Raw genomic sequence first — 9,298 nt, forward strand, 5'->3', positions numbered from 1 at the left:
ATATTTACTGTATACATCACTACATTTTGACAAACTTGAGTGAAAAAAAATGACCAGAAACGGATAGAAACAACATGAAAGTTTTATTTATCGGACTAATACTATATGTTAAAAAAAATTACTAATACAGCCAATACCGATGTTGGCGCCGACAATATTTAACATCCCTAATGTATTTATTGGTATTTCATACAAAAAAAAAAGTTGAAATAAAAGCAGTATTTTGGGTCGACACAAAGCAGCACATAATTTATGTGTAGCCCCATTAAATCTGACGCTCAGAAATAAAACTAATTCAACCAATCGCTTTTGGAAAGTAAATCTGATTCACAATCTGTGTTTCCATTGACCACATAATTATGACAATAAATTTGCTGAACTGAAACATGCCAATTTTGAAAAAACCTCATTTTTGATGTTTTTGCACCAGGACTATATCTTAATTGGTTTATTTCTCAAACCTGCAATGGAAACACTTTTTTCGCATCACGAGTCGCATGATCAACAACCGAATGTTGCTACTGGCGGAAACGACAAAGAAGCAAATTTATTTTTGTAATTCCAATTTGTGCAATTCTTTAGTTAATGGAAACATAACTAATGTTGCCTTGCAGCTTACTAGTCTCTAAATTGCCGTCAGGTATGACTGTGTTCAGGTTTGTGCGTCTCTTGTTTCCATTAACGTTTTGTTTGTTAAGTACACATCTAAATACTTTCCCAACCACTGGCAGGGCCTTTGCCTTACCAGAGGAACAAAACCTCCATTTTCTGTCTCCATTTTTCTGGGATGCGAGGCTCATGCAGGTAAAGAAAATTAATAAATTAATATTCCTTATGAGAATCCATCTGGATGGGGAATTGCTCGTACACTCGAGTGTCTCTTAAAACTCCAGATGTTGTCTAATTAAAATGTTTCCATTTCATCGTTTTCCACCCATACTTTCAACGCCTCATTAAAGATGGCGGATGCCTCCTTTGTTTATGCATTTTTCCCACCACAGACTTTTCAAGTCGTCTTCTCTTCCTCCACGCTAACCTGCCGACATCCACTTCACTCCGTGATTATCCTCCTTCCTCCCTCTCTGCGAGGCGGCGCTCCGGCTGTGGGAGAGCGGGAAAATGAGCGATCCTCCAGCAGAGAACACGAATTTATTCCTGCACTTAGTTTAATGGAACAGCTGATAATCGCTGTTTGTTTGCGCTGTGAAATTATTTCAAAAATCTCCCCCTTCCCTCCCCATTTATTCCTCTCCTCCTCCCTGCCGCTCTGTCGTTCTGCATAACTAACTTCCTCCGGAATATATTTTTTTTTAAATTAAAAACAGACGTTTTACTTGACAGCATGGTAAAAATATAAAGTACAGCCTGAAATGCGGAAGCTTAACTAAAACTGGGCCGTGAACAAACTAAAATAATATAAAAAAATAAGAGAGAGCGATGAAAACATACCGGAAACAGCTACAGTGGACCGTTAGTATTAATGGTGTTCGGGGCTACAGCCGTCCACGAACATCTGAAATCCACAAAAGAGAAATGGAGACTTCCTCAAAAACGTTCCTGACTACCTATTTTAATCGTTCAAACACGAAATATACCGTAGTGTGTTTGTAGAAACCGTAACCGCAGAAGCTAACGGCTACCGTCTTCTTTATTTCCGCGTTTTGGAGGACGAGGTTCACCCAATCAGCGCCAAGGAAAATAAATGCCTCTTCTGGATTGGCTGGTGTGCAAACAGCAACCAATGGCGACTCGAGGAGCTTTGCGCCTCGGTATTTCACACACAAACACAATCAATCACTCTGCAAGATAAAAAAAAACAAAACAGCAACTAGCTTTTAGTACAGTCGTCATTATTGATCTTTTTTATTTTGTTCCGCTTTTACGGAAGGATCGAATAATCTGTTTTATCTGAATTTATTTGACAGGTAATAAAATAAAATTGAGAAGGAAAATATTGTAGAAGAATTTCCTCGTTTTCCCCGTCTTCACATGTACCATTTATGTCTGTGCAGATATATTCTGAATTTAATCGGTATACAGGCTCCGTCTGTTCATTATGAGTCTCTACTGCAGAGCTGATATCTGGGCTCGAGGAAATGCATTTCAGATAAGATTTAAAAAGGCAGGTAATCCATTTTTATGAGCAGCTTTTTTCCCCACCTGTGTTGGAGCAACAAGATGGGAGGGAGGAGAGATGAGCTGATTGCAGAAATCTGCAAAGTAGGGCAGAAATTTTCTCAAAAGTTGCACAGTGTTGCTTTTGTATCCATTTCCCTACACTTTGTTCCCCCTAAATAAATATTATCACTATTAATATTGCGATTTTAGAGGGTTCCAGAGGTTTATCAACAGTCTTTTTGGTTTCACACCAAATTCAAAATACTGAGTGTTACAGAAAACTAACACTTAGGACATGGTAATGGCAGCATTATGCAAGGGAGATGCGTTTCCTAAATGTGTTTTAACTGTTAGCAAAAAAAAACATCAATCTTATGCCCTGTGTAGAAAACAAACACATCTCGAATTAGAGCACATTTAAAATATAAGTTGACTTTTTACAATTTCGTAAATTTTCTGGGTTTGAAAAGTTTAAACATTTTGACTTAAATTTCTGAAATCAATGTAAAAATTTCTGAATTTTTTTTTTCTTTTCTTTTTTTTTGTTGCATATTTCCAACTTTTGGAGTTCAGATAATTTTCAAGTTTTTTCTTTGAAATACGTAAAATTAATCTAAAAATTGTTTATTTTTTTCACATAAATTTACAGCTTTTCAACTTCAGAAAATATCTTTGTTTTTGGTTTTTTGAAAATATGTGAAATTATTCTCAAAATTGCATAGTTTTTATAGAAATTTAGACTGTTTCAAGGTTGGAAAACTTTAGAAAAGTTTTTCTTGAAAATATTTATCGTGAAAATAAGAACTTTTTTAAATTTCTTGCTTTTTTCTTTAAAATTCTAATTTCAAGAAAAAGTGATAAATATGCAAGAGAAAACTGAGAATTTTTTAGATTAATTTCACATATTTTCAGGGAAAACACTTGGAAATTTCCTGAGCTAAAAAAATCTAAAAACTTTTGGAGCTCAGACGTTTTTTCTTGAAAATATGTGAAATTGATCCCAAAATGCTAATTTTCTTTGGAAATTTATGACTTTTCGAGCTTAAAGAATTTTCTTGGTTTTTCTTGAAAATTTCTGAGATGAATCTCAAAATTTCTGACATTTTATGGAAATGTTTCCTCCTCCAGTCCCACCTAAACGTCCCGTCCATACAGAGGAGTAAAAGGCTGTGGTGGATCTCTGGATGCTGCCAGATTCCCCCGTCAGCGTTTTTGTTTTCCTGCTGTCGGCCGCAGACGGAACATGCACTGCTTTTTGTCGCAGCCGCTCAGCCCTGCTGTCCGTCAGCGCCGGGCCCGACGGAACCGAGCCACGGATCGCTGCCTGGAAGACGGAGCAGAGGAAGGACTGAGAGCGGCTCACGTCTTCCTCACCGTAGGATGAGTCATCCTCGGCACTGCGCTGTGAATGAAACGGGACGGGGAGGGAACACCTGCAGGGAGGAGGAGGAGAAACATCAGAGAGTTTCTGTCAATGAGAGAGGGAGGAGGATGGAGGGATGATGATGTCAGAGGGAGAGATGAGTGGATGTGATGAGGAAACAGCTGCTGGAGGAGGAAAAATACAATCAGATACAAAGAGAGGGAGGAGGGAAGGGAGAAGGGAGAGAGCTACAAGGGTGAGAACAGAGGTAACAAAGGAAGGAATAAAGGAAGGAAGGGAGAGAATTAGGATGCAAGGAAGGAAGCAATCAAGGAAAGAAGGACACAACAAAGGGAGAGAACAGAGGAAAGGAATGAAAGAAGGACAAAATGAAGGGAGGGAATAAGGAAGGAAAGACAATAAACGGAGAGAATTAGGACACAATAGGTGAGAACAGAGGGAAGGAAGGAAGGACACAAAGAGGAAGAAAGAAATGAAAGAAGTAACAGGTAGGACACAAAGAAAGAAAGACACAAGGAGGGAGTAAGGATACAAAGGGAGGGATGAGGGAAGGAAGAGAATTAGGACACTAAGGGTGAGAACAGAGGGAAGGAAGGAAGGATGCAAATGGAGGAATGAACAAAGGAGACAAGGATCAGATGAAGCTAGGACACAGTGAAGGAGAGAACAAAAGGAAGGAAGGAAATGAAGTAGGACAAAAGAACTGAAGGAAAGATTCAGAACAGATGAAGTTGGGACACAATGAGGACAGAAGGAAGGGACAGAGGTAGGACACACAGCTACAAAATTGTTAAAAATTTCCAAAACGACGTGGAAATTCAGACTTCCAAAAGGCAAAAGGGTCAAACTCTGAACTCTAGCAAATGTTTGACTTTCCAAACTCATAAATTTTCACCTTTCTCTAGAAAATGTGAGATTAATCCATAAAAATCTGAGTTTGCTTTGGCAGACATTTACTCCTCCTGTTTTCTGTCTACAATGGCTACAATACGCCATCTTATCTTTAACGCTGTTTGTTCATTTAGAGGTTACAGATCAGCGTCACAGGGTCAGATACTCTGCTCTGATTGGTCAGTTTTTGGGTTTTCCCTTTTTATCCTGTACATGACGGAGAGGGAATATCCCTTTGATGCTCGTCTTGTCCTGCCACCTCAACCAGGCAGGTACAGTTCAGCTCCACTGTGAAAGTCAGAGGAGGCGTGGCGAGTGATCTTCAGTCATTTAAGGCAGAGCTGCTCATCCGCGACCTCTGCAGAGGTCACCGCTGCAGTCCCAGAAGCCCCCAGGCCTCTGAAGGAGCATCGATCACCACAAGCCTCTGTTCTCACACCCAGATGCTGTAGGACAACCGCGGCCACCGCTTTCATCAAGGTACTGCTGTTTCCACAAATGATAATCTCAGTAAAAACTCATCAATTTGTGTTTGAATTCTCATAAAAGTCTTATTTTTTTTCCTGAGCTATCTGAACAATCTGGGTATTTTTTCATCCTTTAGTAGAGCTTGAAAATAAATCAGTAACAAGGCCTCAAGGCTAGCTAAGCTAAGCTAGGTTGGTGGAATCAACTGACTCTTTCTGGCTGTGGTTACCTAGCAACTCATTCATTCTGTGGTTACCTAGCAACGGCCCACTGACGCAGCTGCAGTTTAAAGTTCCGCCACTGAAACAGAAAAGGTCAACAGAAAAGGTCTGGATTCCCTCTAGACATTGAAAGTTTTTAAATAACTTATTAAATGAACAAACTTATTCACATGTAATTTTAATTGTTTCTTATTTAAATGGAAACACCTCAATTACAAAATTGTATTATTATATTTTTGACATTAGTGGAAAATTGACTAAGTTTTGCGAATATTTGTAATGTAAACAGCTAAAAATTCAAGAGAACCATTGGACAACCTGTACAGATAGTCGGATGTCATCAGCATAGATGTGATAGGAAACATGATAAGAGGGCAGAATAATGTGAAATGGAAACTATAGTGGGCCCAGAACTGAGCTTTGTGGAAATCCACACCTAAAAGTGCCGCAGTTGGAGGAGAATGCGAAGTTTAGGTGAGCCTGGTCAGCCAACTGGATGAAAACAAAGGCAAAGTTCCCATGTTCCTTAAATGCCACACATCCCAGGAGGCTGAGCTTTTCTCCAGGCGCGAAGTTGTCCAGAGCAAACCAAACACAGATGCTGCTGTGTAGACTGCAGGAGTCGTGGCTCCCAGCTCAGCATCTGCGTAGTAAGAGCTGCACACATGACTTTAGCTCATCCCAGAAGCTGAAGCCATCATCTGGTGATAACAGCAAATATGCTTATGCTAATTTATATTTTATTTTCTAGCATTTGCACACAAAAATAGCAATGAAGTCCAAATGGGCAGCAAGTCTAGACCAATAAAAAACAAATCTGGGCTCATAAAAAAATTATGAGAATAAAAGTTGCTGTTCAATCAATGCAGCTGATTTTATTTCTGCTCAAACTGTAAAACAACAGAAATATTATGATAAATTCATCCTTTAATCTGAATGAACCTAAAATAAACTCAAGGTTAATGTTTTAACCTTAGTTTTAAGGACTAAATTGGACTTTGATTTCTGTGACATAAACAGAGCAGATGCTAATTTTTCCTAAGGTTTTGCTACATCTGCTACATCAATAACAGGTTTTATTATAGTAATAAAACCTGTTAATTAAGAACTGATCCAAAGGAGTCGTTAGGGAAAATAATTAAGATCGTTCTTCCCAACTCTTTTTCTTGTTCCAATCCTAACACAGAGACCAGATCCTGACAATTTTATGACTTATTTACTTACTATGGCATCTTATTTTGCTGCTGCCTCAGTTTTTGAGTAAAAAATCTTTGGATTTATTTACATTAAAAACGTAGTTGGTACAAACAGAAACATATTTTACATGGATCCAATCATAAAACCCATTTTGTGAAATATTTTCATGTCTGTGAATGTGTTTAAGTCTCTGTTTTTGTTTAGTGTCCAGGTTTTAGGATGATATATGGAGGACAAATCCTGCCAAAACTGCCAATCTATAAATAAATTACTTGAAAAAGTAATTAATGTACTAGATATGGCATCCAAAAAGAACTTAATAAAGAGATTATTTGATTATACAGTGTGTCATAAAAGGATATTTTATGTAGTGTTAATTTAACATTGTCACCATTATATATTTTTTAATTTAATTCCCTAATTTAATAAATACTTTCCTTTTATTCAAAAGTTTATTCTCATTTTTCAGAATTTTCTGAAAATGTATTTCATTATTTTATTTCAAATTTTTTCATATTATGAATTTAATATTTTTAATCATGATTTATTTCTCCTCTCATAGGTTTAGAAGGCTGACTTTGTAACCGTCTTTATGTGGCTCTGTGGGTCCAGGTCTGAATCCAGCACCACACCCAGATTTCAGTAGTTTCTAGCTTTAATAACTGGAAAAAATGAAGGTATATTTGTTGTTTAAACTATTAAGAAAATACATTTATGAGCCTTTTTAGAGGAAATCACAAGTATTTTTGAATTTTAGCCATTTAAAAGCAGCTGTGAATACCAGGCTTCCCCTTGTACTGGAGCTAATTAGGTTCATTTATTGCGTTGTTTAGATGTTGTGGTAAAGGTTGAACAATGACAGAATGAGATTTGCTGACTGCACAAACAGAGGAGACCTGCTCTAATAAACAATCGGCTTCCTGTCGGGATGCTGCGCACACTGTAAAAACCACTGTATGATTTAAGACTGTAGCTTTATTCGCCTCATGTGACCGTTTTAATGTTCGGCCGCCGCTCAGGGTTTACAGAGGTGCAGCATCCTCATTCATAAAGGCTAATCCTATTTATTAAATCCCCACATATGGATCCTCACACAGTATGGAACGAACTCATTAGCATGCATAAGTGGGGAGACATTTTAACACAGCGCTTTAATACCATTAAAGGTTCTAAATATGTGCTGAGCAGGCTGGAAAATAATGATTTACATCTATAAATAAATAAAATATCAAAAATGATCAGAATCATCGGCACACAGGGGAACTTTATGTTCAAGTGGGACGAAACCAAAGTTTATTTGTGTGTAACAAAAAAAGGAATAAAAATCTTCCTTCCCAGCCCATTTTCAGCTGCAGAATAAAAAGAAAATCAGCTTTGAAAGCTCCCGTCCCTCTTTTCTCTTGTGTGGATCATGGCAGACTAATCTCAGTCTGTTTTGCTGTGATATCACACAACGGCTCCACGGCCAGGCCGGCGCAGCCCGCTTGGCTCGCCACTCTGCCAGTCGGCATCAGCGCACAAAACGCCGCTCTATCGAGGCTGTCCTTTGGCGGCGTCCAAACGCTCCAGTCTGCAGCGGCTAAAGTGTGTCTAAGCCTCCACTTCTGCTTGTCATCTCCATTTCCAAGAGCATCGCTTTGACATTTCCCACAAACTCAGCTGCTTTGTCTGGTGAAACCAGCTCAGAAATGAACATAAAAACATCTGAAAAGTGCTTCAGACGTCAAAGATTTTCTGTCAAAAACTGTTGTTTTTTTCTTTTTCAAATACATTTCAGTGAAAAATTTAATTTAATCTTAATTTTTCTTTAACCAAAAAATTTACTCACACTAAAAAGTAAAACAAAAAAAACTACTTTTCTTTTAAAAGTATTTTTAGAAGGAAAAAAAAGTATTTCTTCTTTTAAAAAGAAAAATGTCTTTATTTTTGTACATTTCTTTAAATAAAAAAAATTACAAAAAATCTATAACTGTTTAGAAATTTCTTTATAAAAATAAAGAAATATATTTTTATTTAAAAATAAATTGGAGCAAATCAATTCTACTTAATTTGGTTAATGGAATAATATTATATATTTTTTCTTTTTTAAAGTTCTCATTTTTAGTTGCTAGTTTAAAAAAAATCCCAGGCCACATAAATTTAAAAAATATATTTTTTAAAAACTTATGAAACTGTCCGCCATGTTTTTTTGTTNTATAATTTTTTTTTCCTGAGCAGATAAAAATAACAAAAATCACAACATTTTTTTGCATTTTAAGTTGGAAAAACAATATGGCCGCTTAGCTTTTTCAACTTTAGCTTTTTAACCCTTTTTTTGCATAAAGTTTGTACGCCGCTCCTCAACAGCATAGAATAGGATGCACTTACTTTTTCACTGAGATTGTTCTGGTTTTGATGGGATAAAACCAGAATCGTTTTATCCCGTCAAGCTGAATAAAACGATTTTACTCGTAAAATGCGACAGCATGTTGTAAGTTCAGCAGCCCAGGAATACGAAGGACGTCTTTTAGGAAATTGTCATTAAAAGCTTTAAGCTCTAATTAACATTCTGAGCTCAGCAAAGTATTAAAAAGGGAACATCAGAAAGAGATTAAGGTGAGCACACCTGGGAAATCTCACAGAGGCGGTTACAGAACGTGCTCCCGTCTTTTTCAGAGCGCACATATGGAAATGTTGCAACAGTTAATTAAAGTTTTCACAGTGGAGCTGCAGTCAAGACCTGCCTCAGCGATAATTCAATAAACTTTTAAAAATTGGCCGTTTTTAAATGTAAGCCACCAAATTAATGTCGAATTAATAGAATAGAAACAGCAAAGTGACAAGAAAATGGATAAATATAGAAATAAAAGACCTGCAACTAAGTAGAGTAACTGTAAAAAAGTGCTACATGTTCATGTATTTTTGTGCATAAGATCCTGACTAATCGCAAGATATTTAAAAAAAAACAACAACTTAAGAGCAGAGATTTAAAAACTTATTGAATCTGTTGGGAGCAGTGATGGTTTTAAAGTAACAGCTG

The 9,298-nt window shown here is 37.0% G+C and overlaps 1 long non-coding RNA gene across 1 annotated transcript; it reads right to left on the reverse strand.

Annotated features, from left to right (window-relative positions):
* Window positions 1-431: 431 nt before the first annotated feature.
* Window positions 432-2,152, reverse strand: LOC106936054 (uncharacterized). Its single transcript, XR_001422045.1, has 3 exons — window positions 1,596-2,152; window positions 1,450-1,513; window positions 432-1,101 (listed from the first exon to the last, which is right to left on the reverse strand). It is a non-coding gene; the product is annotated as an uncharacterized LOC106936054 (long non-coding RNA).
* Window positions 2,153-9,298: the final 7,146 nt, after the last annotated feature.

This window comes from Poecilia latipinna, unplaced genomic scaffold (assembly GCF_001443285.1).
Source record: "Poecilia latipinna isolate Pla-1442-1.1 unplaced genomic scaffold, P_latipinna-1.0 Scaffold2069, whole genome shotgun sequence".
NCBI lineage: Eukaryota > Metazoa > Chordata > Actinopteri > Cyprinodontiformes > Poeciliidae > Poecilia > Poecilia latipinna.